Source organism: Podarcis liolepis (genome assembly GCF_965112155.1).
Source record: "Podarcis liolepis genome assembly, chromosome: 1".
NCBI lineage: Eukaryota > Metazoa > Chordata > Lepidosauria > Squamata > Lacertidae > Podarcis > Podarcis liolepis.
Genome location: NC_139554.1, coordinates 90,556,186 through 90,582,428, shown reverse-complemented (window position 1 = coordinate 90,582,428; position 26,243 = coordinate 90,556,186). Strand labels below are relative to the sequence as shown.

The 26,243-nt window shown below is 42.2% G+C and overlaps 1 long non-coding RNA gene across 1 annotated transcript in view; it reads left to right on the top strand.

The window, feature by feature from the left end:
• Positions 1–4,690: 4,690 nt before the first annotated feature.
• Positions 4,691–26,243, top strand: part of LOC310701312 — a 37,515-nt gene continuing 15,962 nt past the window's right edge. Inside the window, exons 1-2 of the long non-coding RNA XR_014522999.1 lie at positions 4,691–4,776; positions 11,186–11,305. This is a non-coding gene — a long non-coding RNA (uncharacterized lncRNA). The remainder of the gene's footprint in view (positions 4,777–11,185; positions 11,306–26,243) is intronic.

The following is a 26,243-nucleotide window of genomic DNA, read 5'->3' as shown; positions in this document are numbered from 1 at the left end:
GGAGCACGATTTCTGTTCTTATCCTGAAGCAAAGTTCTTAACCTGAAGCACTATTTCTAGGTTAGCGGAGTCTGTAACCTGAAGCATATGTAACCTGAGGTACCACTGTATTCAATATTTAGATGGAATGTTCTTAGCATAACATGTGTTTCTGGTAACATAGGAAAGTGCCTTATACTGAATCAGGCCATCCAGCTCAATATTTTCTATACTGACTGGCAGTGGACCTCCAGGTTTTCAGAAGGAAGTCTTTAGCTGCCTTTCCTGGAGATGCCAAGGATTGAAACTGGGGCATGCAAAGTAGGAGCTCTCTGCCACTGAGTTACGGTTCCTCTTTGGTTGTTTAGAGTGTATGAACTTGAGACACCCACATGCAAAAATATATTGCTCATGATTCTTTGACTGGAGGGCAAACTGCCTAGCACTGCACTCATTTTGACGTGCACATATGGAAATGGAACGGCAGGTTCTGTTTGCCTGCCCAAATGGGTTGCCTTGGGTGGAATGCTTTGTGGATTTCATCAGCCTGCAGAAGGCAGAGCAATGGATCTGCTCTTGTTTTCCACATGGGGAGCATTCTGGAGGAAATTCCATGGGGAACGGCTGTTTGTCATATGCATCATCTCTACTGCGGCCGGGGGGGGGGGACGGACGACGATTGCAGGAACGTGGGCATCAGCATCTCACTATCATGCAATTCTAATCTTCTTACTTGGCTAAACTGTCATGCCAGCAGCAGTTTCTGTCTGCAATATCAACTCTTTATGCAGCCATTAAAAGAGGCAAGTTGCTCATTTGTCTTGTCACCTGTGAGTATTTTATGGCCTTTTCTGAGTCGTCTCAGTAAATGCTGTGGAACTAGGCTTTGCCTCTTAATTGCACATGCATTATAAATACTTTGCGCGTGCACACACACACGCACACAGTTTGCAAGGAGTGACTGCAAACTCAAACGGTTTCCAGATTCCTGAAGACGTAACACCTATGGCTTCACTCATGGTGCATAATGGCATTACATCCAACTTGCTCATTTCACATGCTTCATTGCATTTATAATTTCCCCCTGAAATTAACTTCTTTCCCTCGACTGCCTCACTTCCATTTTCACTTTATAAAGCAATTTGCAGTTTCAAAATGGTTTTGATTGTTTTGCTTGCAGAACGGTCATTGGGGGGCAGGCTGGGGTGATGATCAAAAGATGTATCAGACTTGCTGCGTCTCTACCTAACACTGCTCATTTATCCAGTCCTTTATTTCCTTACTGGCAAAACTGGCCCTTGTATAGCTGCCTGTACAATTTTCAAAAGGCTGGTACAATCAAATTGGCATTCAGAGCTGTGAGCCCTATGTTCCAGAATGGCACAGGGTTGGTGTGCCAGTCGTTTTCAGATGAGGAAGTAGGGTGTGGAAGACCCCAGTGGTGGGAAACAACCTGAGAGGGAGGAAGAGACCTTGCTCCTTTGCCTTTAGATGCCGAGGAAGAGGGAGAAGTTCCACCAGCTCTCGGTCCTGCCTCTTCCATGGAGTGGAGAGATTCCCTAGCAACATAGGAGAGTGTCAACCATCCAGGAGGAGTGGTTGGACAGCTGGAGGAGGAGGAGAAGCTGGGGGCTGACTTCTATCCTATCATCAAGAACTCAGCACCTCTGCCATTGGCAACAGACCCACATCTTCAAGTGCACCAGTCTTGTAGGGAGAGGTTCATGAGTGAATGTACTATGTCTCACCTTTTAAAACTGGGAAGAAGGGCATGACCATTTGTTGGGACATATTTGAAGCTTTCGTCTGGTCTGTAATCCCCGATGCTGTTCTCAAATTCTCTCTAGCCATGCCATGGGCTAACCTGTTTGGTTCTAAGCCTTGAATAAAGCTTTCTCTCTTGCTTGTACATAAGAGCCTGTGTCATAGCATTTGGGACAGCAGCCCTGACATTCAGGGACATTGAGTGGATTTATATCAAAGCTGATGGCCTCACGGAAATGTGGTCATGTGATTCTGTCTGTGAGTCCAGATCATAACTCGGCCCTCATGCACTATAAATTTCTCAAAAGTAGGGTGTTGATGGAATGAAAAATACAGTTTGAACTACAGTCAATCATAAAAAACACAAGTCAAGGTTAGCTCAGAGAGGCTTATACTGTTTTACCATATGGCAAAACCCTCTTTGTTTAGGCAGGCCTTTTGGTTTCTCAGATTTTTTTTTTTTAATCTGATGCCTTTGTTTTGTATGTTACCTCTGTTTATATTACAGGATATCTTTGTATACATGCATTGCATCATATAGTTGGCTTTCATTGTTTGTTGCCCTGAACGGGCTATGAACTTGAGAAAGGCAGGATAGAAATCTTCATATAAAACAGAGATGGGGAACCTGTGGCCCTTCAGCTCCCATCAGCCCCAACCAACATGTTCAAAAGTCAAGGATGATGGAAGTTGTAGTCCAGCAACAGCAGGAGGGCTACAGGCTCTCCATCTCTGGTATTTATTTATTTATTAAATGAATGAATGAATGAATGAATGAATGACATACCAATCTGGTTGCATGATTGGTCTTTAGTCAGCTGTTAGCAGATTTAGTCTCTATTAGCAGATTTCCTTATAACTCAGGGTTCACCAACCTTTGGGGGCCGGTGGGCACACCTGGAATTTTGATAAAAATGGCTGCTATGTTCAATATTAATAATCTGGATTGCTGTTACTTTAGGGTTTGACAAATCAGCTTCCTTGAAAAAATCTATCATAAACTGAATGTTTCTGAAGAGCAGAGCTCAGCTGACCCTCCCTTTTTTTTGCTTTATGGGATGATTTTATTTCTTACATGAATATTGAGGCACACGGTTGCTCAGTGTCACCAAAATATGCAAACATGTGGCTCATCTAAGACTTTATAGAACCTTTATTTTCAATAATGATGGAACTCGCCGTTGGTGAATATTTTTATATACCTTTATCATTTGTAAAGGAAATCTTTGCATGAGTCAATAATTTAGTATCCCTTTGGAGCTGCTCTGTATCTTTGTACTTTTGTCCTTTCAGACTGTGACGTTCTGTGGGTTTACATTTTTATTCTTTCTTTTTGTCATGTTTGCAAACTCGGTTAAAAAAACATTAAAAACAAACAAACAAAAGAGACTGCTATGGGGTGTGGCATAATGCAAAATGGCTGCCACCTCTGAAAAGCAGAAATAAGCAGAGATTAAATGCTCTCCCGTGCTTTCTCATCAGCTTCTCCATCAATGGGGGGGAAAGGTTCCACTTTTCACAGAGAAAAGCTCTTTACAGCTCTTCTCTCTTCAAAATGGATCGGAGGGTGGGTATCCAATTCTGGCATCCAATGAAAAATAGGCATGTTTAAGGGTGTGAATTTCATGCAGGAAAGGCTTGAGGTAGTGCAAACAGGAACTAAACAGAAAGGTCAAACAGTCTCTTGAGTATTGTGGAATTTTGAGGGGATATTTACCAAGACTTTCACAGGCACCATAGGAGCTATGGTGGGACATGTTGGCCCCCATAACTCACCTCCTGCCAGAAATTACATGTGTTCTCTCAGCAACAGCTTAGCTTCTCATCTTGAACTTCATGATGAAACTTGGGTCATTTAGGCAGAGCATTCTGACTAGAGTGGAGCCATGTGTTCAATAGGAAATGGCCATGTCTGGCCTTGGAAATGTCCAAGCAGCTGCAGCATGGCTTTAGGCAAGCTTGCAAACATTTGGATTCATCTCTGATCCCTCCAGCTCTCTTGAGCCTGCTTCTGGAAAATAAACTTGGAAGGAAATTTGTGCTATGCTTCCCTCCTAGCCAGAAAGACCACAAGGACAGCTTCTTCAGGGGATGATCCCAGCTGCAAACAGGAAATGCAGAGCAGTGCGAGAATGAACAAGTATACTCCTATGAACATTCTGTCCACCCAGTGAAGTTTAATACCACAGTGTTGTGTGTGGAACTTCAAGAAACCAAAAGGTTTCCAAGTATCTTTCAGCTGTAAATTTCCCATGTAAATTCCTTGCCCCGCACAACTGGAAAATAACCATACTACAAAACCCATTTCCATCCATTTGTATCAGCATTGAATGTAACGATCCAGCGTAAAATATTTCCAGGATAGGAAAGTGTGATTGTGTGAATGCGCTTTATTCATTGTGTCAAGAGTTTTTGAACTGGGACCCTGTTCTGAAACAATAGCAATAGCATACCCGGAAATGCATTTTGCAATTCAAAGCCACACACATTTGCATAAGCTTATTCCAAATGTCCCAATTTATTTCAGTTTACATTCTTTCATTTATTTTTCTTGTTGCAGTTTTTTTAAAAAATGGTGCTGCTGAGGATTTTCCATGTAAAATCCCACCCCTCCTCTAAGGCCTGCTCATCTGACTGCAATCAGTTTAACCATATGCATTGATCGGATGTGGCATTCAGCCTGCCCTAGCTTGTGTGTAAAAATCACATCTCACAGTCAAAATCTATCACTTTACTCTAAGCAGACGGTGAGCTTAAGTTATAGCCTTGAGCTACAAGTTAAAAGCAGACTCCCACAGCTCCCCCATGGTACATTTCTCTTATATTTTACAGGCAACTGTGATAATTAAAACAGGAAAGTGAAAAGGTTGTTTGTTTGTTTGTTTGGTCTTTGCTTTTGTATAGCATCATTTTGATTCTCTCTGTCTCTTTCTCTCTTTCTCTCCCTAGTCCATAATACGAGCCAAGCCTTCAGGGCCCTTTCTGAAGGAGGCAGATACAAGTCCAAAATGCTGCATGGACAAACTTTAAAAGGTAAGTGTCCAGCTATCCAAGTTGCCGTCCAATATAGCATATGGTGGGAAAGAATGCTCTCTGGGTGGAGCAAAATACTGATTCCTACATTGCCATGCTGATTTGGGTTGGTCGAGGTCAGCCAAATGTCAGTTTGGTTGGGATTGCATTTTTCTAATTGTTGACCTCAGATCCACCCATGTCAGGGATATGAGGAAATAACTAGGGATGGGGAAATATGTCAGTTTCAGTTTCTCTGTTTCTCATTTCCCCCATTTTTCCAATCTTAAGTTTAGTTCTGCAAATTTCCACATCAGTTTGCAATCTAAAAAAAAAAAGTCTTCATGAAAAACTGTAAGATTTTAGCATGAATTTCTTCTAATGCACATTTATGTGTGCAGTTTTGCCTAATATACACATTTGTGCAAAGCATTTTTCTGTTATATTATGAAATTTGGTGTGTTATTTCTACTAATATATGTATTTATTATGCACATTTTACACTCATATGTGCAATTTTGCACATATAACTTCACTGGAAAATTGCAAAACTTGGAGAGGTGCAAGTTTTGAAGGATGACTGTGGTTCAATTCACATCTTGCTTAGGCAAATGTTAATTAGGGATGCAAGTCTCCTTAGCAATCTCCACAACAACCCTGTGAGGTAGAATAGGCTGAGAGGCAGTGACTTGCGCAAGGCCACCCAGTGAGCTTCATGGCTCAGTGGAGATTTGAACCCTGGTCTCCCAAGTCTTAGTCCAACACTAACCATGATAATGCAATGGCTCTTAGAATGGAGGTGATCTGCCTAAGGGCTATGTACCGTACGTCCTTGTAAGGTGGCTGGGTGGGAATGTTTTACATCCATCAGCTTATTTTGATCTTCATTAAGGATGAATCTACCTAGGTCTCTTAAACCTATAGGTGTAAAAAAGGAGAAGCTACTAGTTGCAATCTCCTCAGACATAACCATCTGCTTTTCACCTCTTTCCAAACTCTGCCACTTACATTAGGCAAAGCGGCCTTCAAAAAGTTCTTATTGTTGTTCTAATTAGGGGGTAAATAAGTAATGTTTCTTCCCCACTCACAAGTTAAGGCTGTCATGTGTAAAGGTGAATCTTATGATTGCGCTGGTAGTGTTTTTAAATAAGGCATAGCCTTTGAGTCAACAGGGCAAATTGACAACAAATTTAGAGTGGGATTGGAAACTCTTTACCTTTACAAAATCCCCCCTTTTAACCTGAAATCATTGTTCTCACGCAAGTATTTCCCTTTCATATGTTCAGGGCGGCTGGGGGGTTAATGCATGTAAATTTCCATATGTTTTAGGCAGTTTACTTTTCAGATTTATAATAATAACAATTACAATTACAAAACCAAAGCTGTTCAGCCTAACCCCTTTCCCACCCAGCCCTTCGGTAATATGTAGCCAACTGGCTGTGAACCAGAATTGCTATTCCCCTGTAGAGACTTTCAAACATTTATTCATAACATGGATCACTAGCAAACGCCTCCAATCCTCCAGTTGCCTGTGCGTTAATGAACATCTGCTAACGTTTCTTGCTAGTTCAAGGACTTTGTGGGTAGGCTGGAAACTGAGGACCTAATTTCCCTTTATGCTACCAGAGGGAGGAAGGGGGAAAGAGAAGGAGGTTTAAGAGGGGGCAGCCACAACATCATTCACCTTGGTTTGGGTCAGGGTCTGTAACATTTTCTTCCATGTGAGTGTTTTTGATAATACTCACATTAACATAAATTTACGAACATAAGAAGAGTTCTGCTGGATCAGGTCGGTCACCCCTTTGGTCCAGCATCCTGTTCTCACAGTGGCCAACCAGATGCCTATGCAAATCCCTCAAGCAGGTTCTGAGCGCAACAGCACTCTGCCCACCTGCGGTTTCCAGCAACTGGTATCGCAAAGCGTAGAAAATAGCCGTCTGGGTTAGTAGTCAATGATGGCCTTATCCTCCATTGGAAAATACACATTTGCAGAGCCAATTGGATCTGGACTAAGGGTACAATTATACACCCACTTACCTGGGAGTATGTCCCATGTAACTCGACAGTGTCTGGATGACACCACCTTGGTTCCACTTGATACAGTGCTTCATAAGCATTATATCAGTAATCCTTACAACAGCTACTTATTATTAGCTATTTAATAATAACAATTCCACATTAATATTTTTGAAATGGCATTGAATATTGTCAGAGAACTTTCTTACCTCCAGCTTATGCTCTCAAGGAATCTGTCTTTTAGATTCAAGAAGCCAGGTATCACCAAACATTTACTTTTCTTTTTTAAAAAGAATGTTTTGGGCAGCTGATATTTTTGCGATTCGTTTTCTGTGCTGACAATGCTTGTTTTAAGAAGCGGGCAAAAAGCGAGGCCTTTGAATGAAATAAAATTATATTGAGTCTTTTTCACTGTAATAACATGAAACGCAGGCTCCATATTTAGAAAGGGTGGACCCCTATCCACCCAGATGTTGGGAATAAATGGGAATTGCGACTGCTATTTTGCCTTGCTGATGCCTAGCCCAGGCCATCAGATCAGTCATCCTCAGACCCCAAGACATAGGGATGCTTATGTGCTCTCACCTTTTGTGTATCAGTATAGCATCTGTATTGATAAATCTGTACTGATAAATAGGTACCGCTCCGGCAGGAAGGTAAACAGCGTTTTCGTGCGCTGCTCTGGTTTCACCAGAAGTGGCTTAGTCATGCTGGCCACATGACCCGAAAAAACTGTCTGTGGACAAACGTCGGCTCCCTCGGTCAGTAGAGCGAGATGAGCGCTGCAACCCCAGAATAGTTCGCGACTGGACTTAACTGTCAGGGGTCCTTTACCTTTACCTTTTTACATTATCTGTAATAGACCAAAACAATTTAGCCATGTTTCCCCACTAGTACAAAGTGCATGGGATCAGCGAAACAAGAGTTTGTATTAGAAACAGCCAGTGCCTGCCAGGAATAACAATTATTTTATTATTTGTACCCCACCCATCTGACTGGGTTTGCCCCAGGCACTCGGGACAACTGGAGTATAACAACCTGTTCATTATGCACTGGCCCACTTCAGCAATCCAGTTCAAGCAGCCAGCCTAGTTACATGTGCTTATGACCCAATGGCATAAATGGAGTTTAAGTATCCCTTACTTTGTGCTGGTCTGTGTGCTTACAATAGAACATGTCCCCCACCTCCATTAGCCATTCTGCATCCTCATTCTAACTGTGGTATAGCATTGCTTTCTTTTATGTGTTGTAAATTTAATATGGGTTAGGTTTTGTATCATATTAACAGAGTCATTCTTGGGACCCAGATAATTGATTCTAGCGGTGATGGGGGAATCTTTACAGTAATCTGTTTAAGGCTGTACACAATCATGAACGCAACACTAAGGGCTAGCAGAACATACAGTAGTTTGTTTTTTCAGCAAGAGCCCATTGTGGGTCTCCTTCAGAACCAAAGGAATATGCTCTGTTCCATAGAAGTTATAGCACTGGCTATTCAACAAGCAGGAGGCACACAGTCCATGCTTCATGGGGCTTTACTTGATATTATAAATGCATGGAACTTCTTTTTGTTCATGTCGCCTCCCCCATCCTTCCTCTGAGCAATGTCTAGACAAGCACAATACAGGCCATGTCATTGCCTCACTCTGACTGCTGTCAGTCAGTAATGTGAGGTGGGCAGTGTTAGGAACTGAGATATGAAAGCCAGGAGCTAAATGGCAACTTAAGCCTAGGTTATGGACGCAACAACGGAATGTCTAGGCACACTTTTTAATAACAAGAATTCAAAGCTGAAAATGAATGAACTGCAGCTAAAATATTAGGTTCATTTTTCACATGGTCTAGTCCTTCCCCTGCCCACCCCCCTAATATTCTTAAGAGGGTCTTTTCTCCTGTCTTCAGAGAGTAGCTGGAAGTGGGGAGGCAGAAAAAGGCCCTCCTTTCCTTCCAGTTTTAATCTGAAATCTTAGGCGGAGTACTGCGCCCAGAGCTCAGAAACTGCTTGCGCTAATGAAATTCCCTGTTGCAAAATGTGCCTAGAACAGTGGGAGTTTCGAACACTGGAGGTGGGACAATGCATAGCTGGCTTGACACCATGTCCTGCAACATATTTGCAAGTAAGAGCAGGGTGAGACACATGGAGAGTGGCAGTTCTGCATCTCATAAATCAAGCCTTCAGTGCCAAGTTACAAACATGGAACATCATATGGTACAACCATATGGGTCAGAAAACCACATGTTTCTCTTACTCTTCTCTGTATGTCTATGTCCTCTCTCTCTGCACCTAGAAAGCTGGCACATCAGAGAGAAGTCATGGCTTGAGCCCTCATTAATGGGCAAGCTAGCTTCTTACAAGCAGGGCTGTTTCCAAACAAAGGAGAATTCAGCCTGCAGTCCCTCACCGGTATACTTAAGGAGCTGGAAAGAAATGAAAGGCCACTGAGTCAAAGGTGGAACCAGTCTCTCATTAGTCCCACAGATCAGTCTGTGCAATCCAGGCTCTATATCCTACAATCAGAAAGCCACGGGTACTCCGGGGGGAATCTCCCTAGGAGTTCCTCCTCAGGATTCGACTAAATAAGCTAAGCAAGGCCTCCTGGTCTAGCTGTTACCTACTCTGTACTCAGACTGTTTCTTTGTGGTGAGTTTCCATTCATGCGCTGCAATAGCAACAAATCTTACCGTGTGAAGCAAAAGTAATCACATTGTTTCCTTCCACTCACTGGCACCCACCATTAATCTTGAATGGGCATTGTGTAACTTGAAAAGTGAGTGTTTCTAAAAGTTGAAAATATGGGTGAAAACTCACCATGAGGTTAGGGTTATTATTTTATTTTACCACTGTTTTATCATCACCTTCTAAACCACTATCAGGGCAATTTACACAGAAGATAATAAAAAACAAAAAATGCATTTAAAACAAGACCAAAAGCCCAACATGCAGAGACACTCATGGCAAAGGCCCATGGGAAAGCCAGCTGGGAAAGCCAGTCATCTCGTGGGAGTTTGGATCTAGAACACTGGAAGCCTGGACCTAAGGCATGGGTAACAGGGTAAGGTAATATCAAAGTGAATTGGTGAATCTTGGGCCTGAACATCAAATGTGACCCTCCAGACATTTCTGTCTGGCCCTTAGGACTTTCCCAAGTTTTCACCCTTTCCTCTCAGACCACACTGCCCATTGAGCTTGCTGTGCAACCCCTCAAGTACTTTTGCCAGGCTGAAATGTGTCCTTGTACAGTACTGTAAAAATACCCCTCCCCACACCATATGGAGGATTGAGAGATATGTGTTTGTCTCTCTGTGTATGGAAGCTTTGGGCTTTTGCCTGGATGGAATGTGGCCTATCATGCAACGGTAAGAGTCACATCTCTTGATCCACCCATTTTTGCCTCTGTCCTCACTCACCACTGTCATGTGGTCCCAGGGAGGCTGCCCATTGGTATGAAAATGTTACTCCACTCCTCTGTACACACTTTGTGTCAATCAGCCAATCAACATGCATTCAAGAACTGGGCTGGAGGTTGAATCTGAGAGCCATTCACACCATCTTAGCAACCAACCCACTTGCGGTGCTTCCTCTGGAAGACCTACCCCCCCACCCCTTTGACAGCAATACAGCAGGTGTGTTTAACTCAAAGAAGCAAGCTAACAGGAATGCCCTGACTTATAAGAGGAAAATGTGTTGGCCTCCAAACTGTCTTCACAGGTTTCAGAATGCCAAAAGTTAAAAAATTATATATGTTAGCCAGTAAATGGGAAAGAAAACAACCCTGCCCCAATTTCCTGGAGTGGGACAGGGAAACTTTCTGTCTGTGTCAACACCCAATGAAAACAAGCTGGGCATTTTATTTTATTTTTTAAAAAAATCAATGAATACCACACATTTTTCCTGACACTTTAAGATATGTTTTCTTTCTTATGTTGTTAAGACCCATGAAAACACACTTGCCATCAAAGTGGTGAGAGAATAGAATGGAGCTTTTCATAGGCCTCCTCTAATTGGAGTAGTAGTGAAGTTGATATATACTTTAGCTCTAAGAGACCAGTGAACTAGTTTCAGACTGAAGTGTGAGGAACACAAGATGGAAAATCTGATTTATCTTCTAGGGCAGGTGCAAACCTCTCAGCATGCAAGGTAAACAAAACTTATTCCACTGAAGTTTCCTGATAGTGTTCCTATTCCTCCTCACTCTTCTGGTTCATAGGAACCCCTTTTGCTGACACCAGACCTCACACAACCTTTCCCTGGACCCAGACTAAACCAACTGCACATTCTCAAACATTTGAAAGGTCCTTAGTCCCAAGTTCTTTCCCCAGCACTGTCTACATGCGGCTTCCTACAACCTACGCACTTAATTTTCATAACATTCAGCTTCCAGAAAAAATAATACATTCCTTTTTTTATCCACAGGGGTGCGGAACGCAAACAGGATTGCTTGGAGGTTTCTCATGCCAGCCTCTTATGCATGGGTCTACAGGGACTTTGGAAGACACGAGTCTGCCAAGGTTCTTCATGAAGAACTCAAGGAAGGTATGATAACATAGTTCTGAAAAATCTCAGGTAGAGTCCACTGCACTTTCAGATCTAATGCAAGTTTAATGAAAGTGGTGACAACAAACAGAGAAACAAAAAGCACCCCAGTGCTTGGGGAAGACATCAAAATGTCTCACAGATGCCTGAATCTCTAAGTGCTCCAAGCCTCTCATCGCACTTCAAGGCACTTGGAAGTTTTTGTGTGTTCAAAGGCGAGGCTGTATCGGGTTTAAACAGGACTGGCTGGGAAGCAAATGACACTGGAGAAATCCAGGCTAGCATATGCAGGCCAGCTGAAGAGCTCAGGCTTCCTCTGCCTTTATTATAACCCCAATTACTTCTGCAATATTTATGAAATGTTTGGAGGAATGCCTTAGAAATGTTATGTGAGGAGGGGAAAAAACATTCAAGGATATATGAGGCAAAAGACTTAGAGACTTTTTCGATGGTTTTTTGTTGTGTAAAAATTATGTAATTTCTCCCTTTAAACATGTTAATGCCAACCCCTTCCAGTAGTGGGTCATTTCATCTCTTAAGTAATAGTTGTAACTTTGGTATGAATGATCACCACTTTTAAAAATAGTAGTACTATGAGCAACACTGCAAATGCAACCCTCACGTTAATATTGGGTAAGATAACAGATCTGCCTATCTATTGATCGATCGATCGATCGATCAATTGATTGCTCTATCCCATACTGTTGTGGGTGGTGGGGTGGTGCAGCAGGTGTCACCTGATTTCTGGTTACCTGTGTCACTGCTGCATCCAGGGACAGATGGGGGGGATGGGAGTGAGATTGTGTTGACGTCCACATAGTACAGATGCACAGATGGGTTATACAAAATGCTAAATGAAATAGTTCCTCAACAAAACATTAAAAATGCTATAAAATCCATAAAGGCATGTTGCTTCTGACATATATGAGCTGAATCTGATTAAGGTCATGTTCAGATTATGATACCACTTTAAACAGTCATGGCTTCTCCCAGAATAATCCTGGGAACTGTAGTTTGCTGAGAGTATTTAGGAGACCTAATATTTCCTTCCCAGAGCAACAGTTACTGCAGTGGTTTAGCAAGCAGCCCTTCTTCCCACGAAATATGTTTCTGCTAGCGGAACTGTTGTGTTGTGTTCTTCCGTTGTGCAGCAGTAGAACTGTCCCATTTGCTACTGCAATAGCCCTTGGGCTGGCAGATTGAGAATGCCCCTCCTCTCCTCTCCCCTTCCCTCCCTCTCTTTCCATGTGCATGTGTGCGTGTGTGTGTGTGTGTGTGATAGAACTGGGCAAGACAGAGTTAAAAATATGGGTATTTGCTTTTAGGAGGTGTTTAAAGGTCTTTCCTGTCTCTGTCTTGCTTATTATTCATGGGAGGGAATTCTGGGAGGTGGGTGCTATCACTGAGAAACATCCCCTTCCACATTGTCATCAAGTTGGCCATGGAACAGCCAGCAGGGTCTCAGTGGAAGATCTTAAAGATTGATCTGTACTAAGGGAGGTGGTCTGCTAGTCCCGAGTTGTTTCAGGCTTTAAATGCCAGCAGTACAACCTTGCACTTGGCATGATATCTAGCAGGCAGAGATGACTATTGATAACCCCCCTTTTTCCCATTCGACACAGTGCAAGATGTCCTATTAGAGTTCAAATAATGTATGGAATTTGGACACCATATTAATCGCCTCCGGACTTTCTGGTCTAACCCCTGTAAATTTGAGTATAGTGCTCTTCTCTTACTTTCTGCCAGGGACTGGGAAACATTGTTTCATGCTCTAAATGAATACAAATAGCCATGGCCAGAAATGGCATCCAAACACGGCTGCCCTCTGATTAGTGCAGGTCAAGGGCAGGATGTCTCGCTGAAGGTGGATGCTTCCCAGTGCACCGTAACTTGGAACAAAGCTAAAGCAGGTTTATGACACAGCTGAGAGAAGGCATTAATGCAATAGACTTGGTAATTCAATCATTTTATAGAAGTTGATCTGTCCTTTTTATTACAATTATTGTCAGCCGGGGTGTTTCATTCCATCACGGAAAATAAACATCATCTATCATACTTGCAAAGATTAGCCTGTGACAGATCTGTCTCTGCTTTGCATAAATGTGTATTAATGCCGGCTCTGTCTGAAGGGGAGAGAGAAGTCTATATTTCACAAGAATGATTAGACAGTGTCACTGCTGCTTTAAGTAATGTCTTTTCATGACTGATAATCAAACTGTGAAACATCACCACACATGCGCACACATGCAAACACGCACACAAAAGAAAAAGGAGCAATTTACTGCCTGCGTCTTGACTTTGCTTAGTTTAAGTAGAGTTGGGCACAGCGGTGCAACTGGGATTGCTGTGGCTTGTCTACAATGCTTGGAGGACTGTGTGTTGTTAGTACTGTTTTTTCACATGTGTCCATGAGGAGTGTGCTATAAATAATATGAAATCTAGATTAATAAACCTTTATAAACTCAGATTCCACCAATGCTTTTCTTTTCTGCATCTGCCTGGCTGGAATCTTGTGGTTGCAGCCTGATTCTGCCTCCCACTAAACCAAGCGCTCCTGGCTCTGTGCAGAACACACAGGTAGCAATAATGGCTTACGGGTTTACAGTTGAGTCCATGCCGATGTGGACTTCCATCACTTGGTCAGAGCTCTGCTTTCACATGGAACACTGTACTTGAAAAGGAAATGCTTTACATCTCCAGGTGGGCATGAGAACACACTTTAATAGCTGCATCACATTTAATGTGTGCTGATCTCAGACGACTTTACCAGTGGTCTTCAGACTTTGATCTGACACTTTTCTCAGAAGGTGTCCTTCAGAGCTGCCAAACTTCTCTTTCAACGCACCTGAACATAAAACAAGCAGTTTGGAGACTTTAAAGGGAAACCTGGTGCAGGTGTTTGCATAGCTCTCTTTGCTCTTCTAAACATTTGTTTTTAAAAATTATTGTGATAATATATAATAAATGATATACAACTTGCTGTTGCTGCTAAAATCTCTCCGTGCTCTTGCTCCTGAACTTCAGCCTGCATTTTGAGCTTTCAGGAACCTCAAGAGAGGTTTCGTGATTTGGGGGCCACATTTTTTTTAAAAAAATGGAATTTTCTTTCTTTCTTTCTTTCTTGGTACAAAAAAAGGTGGACTGTGGCCATTGCTTGCAAACAAACACAATTGAAATAAGCAACACCTACCCGTTGGCAGTCCCTTTGTGATTACTTGTATTGTTTATAATCCAGTTTTATTTTCCACCCTACTTGTAAAACAACAAAAACATACACATGTCCCTTGCTTACTGGGGAACTCTTAATAGTAGTAGTAGTAGTAGTAGTAGTAGTAATAATAATAATAATAATAATAATAATAATAATAATAATAATATATTATTTATACCCCACCCATCTGGCTGGGCTTCTCCAGCCATTCTGGGCGGCTTCCAACAAAATATTATAATACCATAATGCATCAAGAGAGCCATGCATCGCAAAAATCGTAGAGATGAGAGGTTGGTACAAGCGACCACTCCTAAGGGAAAATCAAATTATGTCTGGCCACTAGAGGGAGCAGCAACTATATTGTTTAGCCCTATGACGTGGTACATAAATGTGCCTTGTGCGATATTAGGGTCCCAGGCTTCTGATACAGCGGCTGTACTTCAGGAAGATGTTCAAAGATCACAGTTGAGCCTGAGCTAAATACAGTAAGGCTAAGAATCTAAAGCAGCCCTACACAAGTGGTGGCACACCAAACCAAACCAAATCGAACCCTACTAGCCAGGTGTTTTGAGCTGCTGAGTGCTTGACAAATCCATTATTTTGTGGGCTTTTACAATCATATCGGGGAGCAATGACCATCAAGGTGGGTTGCCATGCGTGGCTGGTGGGCTAATTTTCATCGTGGCAAGTCGCAAGTTGCGGAGGTCTGCCTCAAGCCTCCTACTTTGGAAATCATTCCATTGAAATACACAGGGCCCCTTCCAAGTGAATATTGTCAGAATGGGAATGCAGATCTGATCAGTACCTGAATATAAGATGTGTCTATGTTCTTGCCATCTCAAGATAACTGAAAAGCTGCCAAAGACCATTCTAACCAGTAATCCACCGTGGTGGTGGTGGTGGTGGAGAAGAGCCTTGATAATGATTGAGCTTAAGTTTGCCTGAGTCTGTTTCCTGCTCCCCTGCTGTGGCCTGCAGTCCATGTTATTCATGTCTCTTAATGGGCATCTTTCATTATCATTATCCCTAATAGAGCTTTATTGTATTAGTTACACTTAATTTAAATGTTACTGAAGCATTGAAAACAGATTGCAGATGTTTTCAAACAGATGTTATCTTAATGTTAAAACAAAATCATGAATATTTATAGGGTATTATTGTCTGGGCTGCATTAGTCTGCTTCAACAGGAATGTACGTGTTTCACTTCTTTTGAAGGAAATGCTCCAGAAAGGTGAATTAAAAACAACTTCTTGGCAACTTAGATGTAGTTCACGTGGCCTTCCTGAGGGAAGGGAGGCCCCATCATCCCCCTTCTGCATTTGCTGCCATTCATTGTCCCAAACCTGAGAAGTTCCAAGAGAGACATGAGCCAAGGGTAATGTGCTTTGGGTTGGTTTTTGTCTTACACATTAAGGAAAGGTATTTCAGGGTTTACTTCTGGCTTTCTTGGCATACTCCCACGAGTTATGAGGTGTTAGACCTCTTCGGTGAAAAGCTAAAATGTCCTTTGGCATTCCCAATAGGTTGTTCCTTCCCTCCACTTTCCCATGTTTTCAGTGACTCCCAACTACAAAACCGAGAGACATCACACACACACACACACACACACACACAATCTTATATAGGCAATGGTATTCTAAACACTTGAAGCAGGTAACAGTTACCACCCCCCCCACAAAAATTATGAGGGATTAAAACCCTCAAGTAAAAATCTTTCCATAAGCTCCATAACATGGCCCAGACTAATATTAGTAATTTGGACAATTACTCGAAAGAAGGGAGTCCGCAGAGTCAGAATGTCCAGGGGCACAGTTTACCGAAATGCTGACAGATTATTGAAAGAATTAGAGACCTTGGTCCATTACCATGAATGAGCTGAAACCCAGTGAGGGGCTAGGCCACCAAGGCCTCATGTGCCACCAGGGCTGCTCATCTCAGCTGGCAGTGTGCCCAGTGCGAGATTATGGTGTGCCATAGATCTCCACTTTCCAGTAAGGAGGTGGGTTTGAGGAGGCCTGGCTAGGCTGAGGACTCATAGGCAGGTTTGGGGGAACCTGTGGCTCTCCAGATGTTGCTGGAATCCAGCTGCCATCAGTCCCAGGCTTACAGTCAGAGATGATGGAGGGTTATGGTCCAGCAAACATTTAGAGGGACAAAGTTTCCCGAGCCCTTAAACATTTCTCTGGAACAAGTTTTCTCTTCCCTGGGTCCTGTCCAGGGTTCTGAAGAATCTGTCTCTGACCACCTTTGCTTACAGATTCTACTTTTTGTTGTCATACACAGTCCCTGCCAATTAGTCCTGTGCTCTTTATTCCTGTTCCAGGTCACTGCCAGATGCCCAGATCCCATATTTGCCATGATAGTACCCAATATTCTTTTCACTGACTGTGCTAACAGAGATTCCCTCTCCCTCACTACCCCACTGCTTCCTGTTTCTGTGCTTTCCACCAAACCTGGCTCCTCCTTCCCTCCCAACAATCCTCTGCTCTGAGTAGGAGGGTGCTTCTCTCAAGTCCCCCTCCCTCCACCTTCCCTATTTATGTATGTGTAGTGCATGATTAGCTGGAATTGTGTCCCAGTGTGTTGAACTGGGTTTCACTCCCTAGTTAGATATGTGTAGGTTTGCAATCTTAGTTCATTTAAATCCCAACTTTCCTCCATCAAATTCAAGGCAATTCCCCAGGTGTATTCCCATCTAGGACTGGATCAGATTCAGGCTTCCTTAGTTTCAGTCATGTGTCTGCTTCTTGTGACTTTAGACCAAGTTTCTTGGTTCCTTGAAAAGCTATTCCTTCACACCTTACCCTTTAACAGAGAATGTGTGGCTCTGCTTTTCCCTGTTATGTGCTGGCCATCCTGAAAACCCCTTACAAACATTTTCAGAACAACCAAAGCAATATGCCTTCTGCAGCAGCAGTCCCAAGATCCTGGGCTTCTCTGTCCCTCCCCCACCCTTCAATAATGTGAAAATTTTGAACACATTTACATTAAAGAAATTACGGTAGATTCAGGTAGGTAGCCATGTTGGTCTGATGCAGTCAAAATATATTAAAAAAATAAAAAATTGTCCACTAGCACCTTAGAGACCAACTCTAAGGTCTCTAACTTAGTTGGTCTCTAAGGTGCTACTGGACAATATTTTATATATATTTTAAAGAAATTAATCACTGCTAATGCTTTCTTTGTCCTCTATCATTTTGTGAAAATGCAGAAAAACTAATATCCCTCCCCCTTTTTGGTTTTTTTTTAGTGCCCAGCCTCTTCCACAGCAGATGCAAATCTTAATAACATCTGGGAAGCATTTTGCAAATCCATAATTCTGCAACATGTTGAATGAAAGCAAAATCGCCCCAGCCACCCTGTCATATCCTATTGATCTCTCCATATCCTTTAGCAGCCGGCATTCACTAATAAAGTGCAATACGTAGCTCTGCAGTTTAGAGTTACATACCCGTAACTAAATAACTTTGTAATCAATGACAGGCCATTTTCAGTTGATGCCTTAAAGACTTTGCTTCATCTGCAAAGGAGATAAAATGGCACTTATTGAGACAGGCTGAGACTGGAATCAACAAGCCTTCTTAGTATTATTGCTAGCAAGAGAGAGTTGCTGGGTGAGTCTAAAACACCTTTTCCATATTAAAAGCTCTGGTATGGTTGTTCCCCTGCTGAGTTGCTCTCACGCTCGTCTGGTAACATCTTCTGCCCACATGGTTTCAGTCTGGCCTTTTACCAAGGTAGCAACATTGAGAATTGCTGTTGCTATTGCTAGGGTAGTTCATAACTATGGAGGGGGAGAATGGGGTTGCACCTGCCATGATCATGCATGTTGTCATGCCATGCTCTACTTCCACCATTGGAAGCAGTATGTCTCTGAATTCCAGTTGCTGGGAATTATGAGTGGGGAGAGTGCTCTTGCACTCAGATTCTGCTTGTGGACTTTCCATGGGCATCTGGTTGGCTGCTGTGAGACTAGGATGCTAGACTAGATGGGCCTTTGCTCTAATCCAGCAGAGCTCTTCTTATGTTCTTATGCCCCCTGCTGACTGCGCATTTGATGAGCAGGAGAAAGGGCCCTATGCCAATGTTTTCCCCGTATGCAATGAGGGATTCTGGGCCAACAGGATCTGCATCACCCACATTTGCTCTTTGTGCATATCTTGGCATGTGGATAGGGTCTCTTCTTAAGCTTTCTGAACATGCAGCTGTTGTGGGATAACCAGCCTCATATAACCAACATGCTTAAATCTAATTAGAACACGAAGGGGTTAGTAGAGTAAGCTGCCCTACCAGGCTTGGCTATGTCACTTCCTTTTCTTTGGGAGGAAATAGGTCAATCAAACCTATTGTCCCCCCCCCCCAGCCCACCTGAAAAGCTCAGTATGTGAAGAGGTTTGAGCTGGTTGCACCAGCTCAACTGCATGGTTCTCACAAGCCACACTTAAATTCCTATACCAATAATCTAGAAACTTTTACCACTTTCCATTTACAAAGCTATGTTTTACTGCCTATGCAACTTTTCTGAAGCACATGAATCTGACCTTTGGGGAGTTTGTAAGTACAGTGGTGCCTCGCAAGACGAAATTAATCCGTTCCGCGAGTCTCTTCGTCTTACGGTTTTTTCGTCTTGCGAAGCACGGCTATTAGCGGCTTAACAGCTTAGCGGCTTAGCGGCTATTAACGGCTTAGTGGCTTAGCGGCTATTAACGGCTTAGCGGCTTTAAGAAAAAGGAAACAACTAAAAAAACGGAAACCTCTTTCATCTTGCGCGTTTTTCGTCTTGCGAGGCATTCGTCTTGCGAGGTACCACTGTAAATCATTTTTAAACTTGCCAAACGTGTGGAAATGAACTTTTTAAGGGAACATTTTGGAACTCACTTGGAGAAACATATTTTAAAGGTCTAACCATCTATATTTCCATGCTTTACTTTTTTGCATACTTTGTGATTATTATTATTTTTTTGCACCAACAGCTGTTACATGTGACTGGGGTGTACATGTGGGAAAACAGGACAAGGCTACACAGAATTGCTCCATTTCACACAGTTTTAGCCCATGAGGGTTCCCCCTCCCCCTATCCTCTTTATATCATCTGCTTTCCCTCTGTGGTAGGGAGCTCCACAAACAAAGTGCAGTCTGAGAAAATACTTTTTCCTCAAGTAGTTCAACCAGAAAACCTGAACATAAAAGTTGTGTTCTTTTGGCAAAGTTGTTGAGCTTCCCCCACAAAAAAATCTCTTAAAAATCTCCAAAAAATAAAATGAATTTTTGAGCTACTTTTAATGAAATTCGCCAAAATCTACGCTTCTGACATATGTATGGGTTGCCATATGTCTGGATTTTCCAGGATACTCCTGCGATTTCCACCCGGGCACTGTTTACATGGGCTGAATACCAGCTATGTATTCTTCTTCTCTGGTGATCATTCGTAGCTGAGTAAGATTGTCTTCCATAAACTCGGTTTTAACAGTGAGTCCATAAGTGACTGTGGAGGCCAATTCTGGATCTACACATCTTTCCACAGTGGGGAAATAGGTTTCTGGGTGGGAGTTGATCATGGTGAGGGTTTGCCAAACGTGCCTTCCTCTTAGCACATTTCTCCCTTTCATTCTGAATTCGAGCATCTTCAAAGTCCGTGACACCTTTGGTAAAGGCTGTTCTCCAATTGGAGCGCTCGCAGGCCAGTGTTTCCCAGTTGTTGGTGTATATCAGATGTATGGCAACCCTAAGTAAGCTTTTGTTTCTGTGTAGGTTATCACTGGCAATCTGCTGCATGTGGAATTAGCAATCTTTTGTTTGGGAACAAAGGATATGAGCACTAAACTATTTTCTTGCTTCTGGTGATTCTACTTTAGGTGCGTCAGTGTTAGTAATCTCATGTTTATTGCATATTATAGGTAAATTTTGTTTGTTTATTAAATTTATATACTTCCCTTCATCTGAGGATCACTGGGCAGTTATGTGGGAGACAGTCGCAAGAATACATAACTTTGCTTCCAAGAATTCTAATGTATATGATCTTAATTTCAGTTTGGGGCAATATTTGCAATATGTTTACCATTTGGATTTTTTACATTATAGTAATTCAATTTATTAATGACAACTTCATTAAGATCCAAATACTGAAATTTTGCTCATATTCAAAATTGTACAAAAATTCACTGTAGCTTAGTGTCACCTACTATGCAAATACATTGCAGGCTTTCCACTGTCATCTTCTGCGGCCAAAAATGATGTTTTGAAACAGTAGTAAACATTGGGCAAAATGAAACTTTTGAAAATATTTCCATGCATTTACCAGCATGCTGAAAATCTGTTTGTTGGTGATGTTGTATGGCATTGGTTTGCTTCCAGTATGTTACCTGCGATTGATCACTCTGTATATTGTTTTGAATGAAATGGGCAGAATAGACTATAACAGATGGACATATAGTTTAAGCTGACCGAAGGGACAGCATGTTACACATTGGAAAGCTACAGTTCTTGCCAGGAAAATCAGAATAGTTATTTATGCTTCTGCCTTTTGAATATAAAGAATGAAGCAGCATAATGAAATGAATGAAACTTTCAACAAACCTTTTAAGTGGAGATTCTTAATAATAATTGGTATCTGTGTTGGATCCAAAATACTAGAATTGCATCTTTCTTTTAAGGAGACAATACATAGCATAAAGTGTGTGTGAGATTGTACAAAAGCATGGCATGTCTCTTTGGCGACTATTCTACTTATGCATAGAATGTCACTAAATGTGCAAGTGGGAATCACATCTGGATTTACTTCCTTTCCTAGATTGTTCAAGAATGGAAGCCACATTGCTTGACTCTTTTGCAAAATTAAATAAAGCACAGTAATTCAAACACTTTTTTTTAATTATAAAAAACCCACACATATTTCTTCTTTAAAAAAGCAAAACTCAGTATGTTCAAACACATTTTGAAGGATGAAAGTTCTGCATCCGGTGAATGTCTTAAAGATCAGCCAAGAAAGAAAAAATGTTCACTGCTTTATAAAGAGTCACACCCTTGTTCAAGGACGGAATAGTCCTAAGACCTTTTCTCTAGCCTTTTGTACTGTTAATAGCTAAGGATATTTCTTCAATGCTTCCTCAGTGATTAGAAGATGCATGTTTGAGTGCAACGTTTTGACTAGTAGCTGCTGATCAAACCTCATCTGCTTGGATTGGGGGTCTTAGAAAATGTTTGGCAGCCAGATGCAGTGAGTGGTTATACTATTGGGTAAATTGTAAGGGACGTGGGTGGCGCTGTGGGTTAAACCACAGAGCCTAGGGCTTGTTGATCAGAAGGTCGGCGGTTCGAATCCCCACAATAGGGTGAGCTACCGTTGCTTGGTCCTTGCTCCTGCCAACCTAGCAGTTTGAAAGCATGTCAAAGTGCAAGTAGATAAATAGGTCCAGCAGGAAGGTAAACGGCGTTTCCATGCGCTGCTCTGGTTCGCCAGAAGCGGCTTAGTCATGCTGGCCACATGACCCGCAAGCTGTACACCGGCTCCCTCGGCCAATAAAGCGAGATGAGCACCGCAACCCCAGAGTCGGTCACAACTGGACCTGATGGTCAGGTGTCAGTTTACCTTTACCTTATTGGGTAAATTAGCACTGTTTGTCAAGTTGACTTCCTCTTCCCCTGTGCTTAGGTCCATATTTATAGGTGAATAAATGCTACTGGAGGTGTGGGGAACTTTGGCCCTCCAGATGTTGCTGAACTATAACTCTCGCCATCCCTGACCACTGGCCATGTGATGTCTGGGGCTAATATAGTTCTCTGCCTCTGTACTGCTGCTACTGCTCCACCACTGTCTCCATACGAGGACAACTACCCATGTAAATAGCTGCCCCTAGAACTGCCCCTGAGATGCACAAAACTATTAGGATGCTGTAGAAGATTGCCATATAAGATCATGCTGGGTTGCGTGTGTCCTTTGAAAAAGGTAGGGGATTCTTTTCAGTAACTCCCCTGTCACCAAAGAGCTTGTGCCAATTCACAATGGTTGCCAAAGAGCGATGATCAGTCTTGCACGCAGCTGCAGTCATCAACGTCATGACTCTTCAAGACTTTCGCTCTATACCATCTTTCTGCCTTGACCTCCTTTTCATTTCACATCTGTGAGCCTCTCGATTTCATCTTCCTCTTTGGAAAATCATCATTATTGGACAGTTCCCATCTCTTTTGGGCTCGAAAAAAGAAAGTGCTTTCATCCAGCGTTGATTTGCTCTTCATGCTGTGTGGTCTAATCCTTTTTCAAGTTTGTATGAGGCTAGGAAAAAGGCAACACTCCTCTGCTAATGCAAATGAAAAGTAATATTTGTGCTATTTTAAAAGGTAAAACACCTGACTTCATACACTGAAGCCTTTGTCCCGTCTGAGAACTCCTCTCTTTTCGCAGGATGAAAAGATCTTCATTTAAATCAGGGGTGGCTCACTTGTGTCCTTCCAGACGCAACTCCCATCATCCCTGACCATTGGCTAGGATGGCTGGGACTGATAGGAACCAGAGACCAACAACGTTGGGAGGAGGGGCTCAGGTTAGCCACCCTGATTTAAATGCCTCTGTGCTACACACACATGCTGCAAAATCCTTTGCACACCATATTGTACTCAAGTAGCTACCAGTTTGCTTAGTTTGATGGCAGATTCATACTGATTTGCAAATTAATTTTGTCTCTTTGTATACCGAGGGTGTGCACAACTTATTTAATTTGTAATAAATGCAATTAGAGAAATGAATGAGCTATCAAGATTTTTAGAGTATGATCCATCAATGTTGGCATAACTTGTAATCCTGGTCATTATAAATAACAAGGGTCTTTTGCAATATGGAATGCAATTTCCCCTGCAGTTTGTCTCATTACTTTATGACATATGGGTTAATATTAAATTACAATGCCTTAATTTTCAAATCAGAGCTTAATTTATAAGTAAAAGGTTAATAAATTGCCTCTGCAGAAGTAGGATTTGGTGTGCGTTTGTTTGGAACAACCCCCTCCCTTTTGACATATTTTCTCTAGATTGATCTCCATCCTTACCAGTGTCATTTTCTGCCTAGCAAACTGGAAGCAGAATGAGAAAGATTATGAGGCGTTCCAATTTTGGCTCTGTATGACTTTGCAGGGGAAATAGCTCAGTGACAGAGCATCTGCTTGGCATGCAGAAGGCCTGAGGTTCAATACCATGGAATCTTCATGTGGGGCTGGGAGAAACTGCAGTCTGAAAACTTGGAAAGCCACTGTCAGTCAATATAGACCATACTGATCTATGTGGACCAGTGGTCAAGCTTCTATGTTTCTGAAAGGCTTCTAATTCTGACAATGGTCTGAAAGCACTGGTTGTAATTACACTCTTGAGTTGAGACAGGTTTCAGCCTGGTTAATGCTTTGATAGGAGTCCGCTTAGGAACTTGTCTAACAGTGCAATCTTATGCATGTCTACTCAGAAGTAAGCCCTACTGAGTTGTATGAGTTTCTTTGAAAATTTGTGGGGTATTGCGCGCGCGCATACACACACACACACACACTTGTTGTTGTTTAGTCATGTCTGACTCTTTGTGACCCCATGGACCAGAGCACGCCAGGCGCTCCTGTCTTCCACTGCCTCCTGCAGTTTGGTCAAACTCATGTTGGTAGCTTCAAGAACACTGTCCAACCATCTCGTCCTCTGTCGTCCCCTTCTCCTTGTGTCCTCAATCTTTCCCAACATCAGGATCTTTTCCATAGAGTCTTCTCTTCTCATGAGGTGGCCAAAATATTGGAGCCTCAGCTTTACGATCTGTCCTTCCAGTGAGCACTTGGAGCTGATTTCCTTCAGAATGGATAGGTTTGATCTTCTTGCAGTCCATGGGACTCTCAAGAGTCTCCTCCAGCACCATAATTCAAAAGCATCAATTCTTCGGCGATCAGCCTTCTTTATGGTCCAGCTCTCCCTTCCATACATCACTACTGGGAAAACCATAGCTTTAACTATACGGACCTTTGTTGGCAAGGTGATGTCTCTGCTTTTTAAGGTGCTGTCTAGGTTTATCATTGCTTTTGTCCCAAGAAGCAGGCGTCTTTCAATTTTGTGACTGCTGTCACCATCTGCAGTGATCATGGAGCCCAAGAAGTAAAATCTCTCACTGCCTCCATTTCATCCCTTCTACTTTCCAGGAGGTGATGGGACCAGTGGCCATGATCTTAGTTTTTTTGATGTTGAGCTTCAGACCATATTTTGCGCTCTCCTCTTTCACTCTCATTAAATAATAAATAATAGGATTTCACCTCTGGTAAAGGTGTAAAGCAGGGGTGGAGAACCTTTGGAGCTCCAGATTTTGGTGTTTTCAGTGTTAGCTTGTAGCTCAGTCATACTGACATCATATATTTATGGTATGAAAAAAAATGATGGGACTGTTGTAAACTTTGATTTTTTGTTTTTGGAGGGGTGTGAACTTTTTTTTTTGAGTGGGGGAAATATTCAACATGGGTTGCACCCTGTAGATTTTAATATAGTCAGGCACTAGATAGTTGCCAATACACTGGGATTCACGTTGTACAGTGTGACTGTGGGCAGTAGAGAGAGATGGTTTGAATGAGTTTTGGAATTTCCTAGAATAGGTTGTGAGGACACAGGGCCAGCTTAAGGCCTGGGGAGGCCCTTGGAAGAGTTGAGCCCTCTTACACCGGTGAACCTCCCCACTAAGCTCACCCAATGGCTAGGGCCCTCTTCCAACCAAGAGTGCCAAGAAACCACTGATTTAATTTCCTACAGTGCCTTCACAGTAGCATCAGTCTAGAAGCCACTTTTTCCATTGCTTGGTGGATCTAATTTTCTACTACTTTTACCATACCAGCCAATATTTCATGGGTGAAAATTGGAACACTCTTGAGTACTCACAACTAAGGATGGGAGAGAATTTCATGTAGTCTACATTCTTTATGCAAACCTAATTTTAACCTCCCACACTAATACACAGCTCAGATCTTTTGGACTGCTCACTTCTGTGAATTTTGCAATAACATCCTTGTTTCAAAAAACATACAAGAATGTTTTTTTTTAGAAAAAGATAAAATGGGATTAGAAGTGCAGACACTGAGATAAAGTATGTATTTTAAAACACTGGGCTGAATCTAGTGAAGTTGTCCCATTGGTGCAACAACCTGTGCAATGGGACTTCCTCTCCATCTCCTTGTGTTCCCCCATGTTCCCCATCTGTTCCAGGTTTCCCCCCAATCCCCTGGAGTAGATGGGGGGAGCATGAGAGCATGTGGGGAGAGGCAAGGGAGAGGTAGTCCAGTTGCATAGGTGCAAGTCCATGTGCTAATGGGATGACTTCCTTGGATAGAATTAAAATTTTGTAATAAAACCATGTATTTGAGTACAAAGTTTCATACTGATTTTTTTTTAAAAAAAAGAAAGCTCAATTAATGTGGATTCATGGATAGGATAGATTTATGAATACCTGCAAAATTGACACACAATGGAAATAAACTGATACTCTATTCTCACACTAAGAATCACTATCTTCCTCAGTTCTCCCCACTACACATTGCTGGAGGCACTTTGGTGCATCATGTGCACAGTATTCATTTACTCTACAATGCTTAGCTTGTCTTGTAGGGGTTCTAAAGGACGGACTGTTAGTTATTTACCAGAATAGTAGTTCCCTTCAGAACACTTAAAGAAATTTAATAGAATGCTTAGTTGGTTAATCTCATAACTTATTAGATAGATATAGATAG